Here is a 1312-nt window from a genome sequence, read left to right as displayed (position 1 = left end):
GACAGGACAGAAAGAGCAGCCTCCCTTCCCCTACTCATCCAGACTCCTTCCTTTCCAGCAGCCAGGACCTTTGCCTTCCTAAACAAGAGTACGTCATAGCATGGTGAAGGTTGCTTACTGTGATTTTCTTACTGAAGATTTTCTCAGTCACTTTATTTTGCTCTCGCCATTTTCTGATCTTTCATAACTCATGAGTGTTTTCACTTGGACAGGAAACAGACATTTTATGACCTTTCCTATGTTATATAGTCATATACCTATTAATGAAGTATATGATTAATATTGAGGCACATACTCAGCTTTTATTAATGTGACGTTTATCCTAAAGCTTGCAGACAACTGCTTTCTCTATATTACTATACATAGCCTAGAAAGAAATTTACACTACAATAGTCTATTTCAATAATGAAGCTACATTATCAAGATATTAAGATCTACTTATTGCTCACCATAATTAAAGAATATGCAGCTTACGCTGTCATGAGAAACAAGGAATCAAAAAGCCTGTCCCACACCTTAAAGTCAGCTGATAATCAGGACATCTTTTAGGATCTGAAGTGTCATTGTTAAAAGACACCTGGCATTGCATGTTAGAAGGTAGGTATGGGACGAAAGCAGCTTTATAAATAGACTTAACTGAAGTTATTATGCCAGCAATGTTCATTCAAATGGAAAATTTTATGTGCAGAAATATTTTCACAAAATCAAGGTGTTCGTCTTTCAGAACTGAATGTAGCTGAGGTGATTTATAAAGTGGACAACTGCTTCAAATGTTAAATTTTACATTTTCATAGTCCTAGTTGAAGGGAAGAATCAAGGGCAGGTGAGAAGCAAAATACAAAACAAATCAGTTTTAACTATCTTGTCTCAAATTCCAGTGAGGGAATCCTAGACTCACCCCCAGCTAAATTTGACACTGCTGCTAAATTGACAAATTGCTAAATTTGACACTATTGCAACAGCTCAGTTTGGGTAGCATTAGTTTGTCAGCAGTGTTGATGAATTTTGGAGTGATAACTGAGTTGTTACGACTCATTAAAATAGTTAAAATGAATGTTAGAACAAGGGCACAGTTTGCCAGGGTTAAAGCAGCATAGAAGTTGGGGGTGGTGGTGCAAGCCTATAGTTCCAGTAGTAGGGGAGGCTGAGGCAGGAGGATCACCATCAATTCAAGGCCAGCTTGGGTTATATAGCAAGATCCTGCCTCATTATTAAAAAAAAAAAAAAAAGCAGCACAGAGATGGAAAATATCAGAACACCACAAGTAATAAGTGTTTAAGTAACCAAATATTCCCTGGACTTAATAAAATAA

The sequence above is a fragment of the Fukomys damarensis genome, unplaced genomic scaffold (assembly GCF_012274545.1).
Source record: "Fukomys damarensis isolate Sample0158 unplaced genomic scaffold, DMR_v1.0_HiC HiC_scaffold_18, whole genome shotgun sequence".
NCBI classification, from domain to species: domain Eukaryota; kingdom Metazoa; phylum Chordata; class Mammalia; order Rodentia; family Bathyergidae; genus Fukomys; species Fukomys damarensis.
This window is presented reverse-complemented; position numbering follows the sequence as displayed.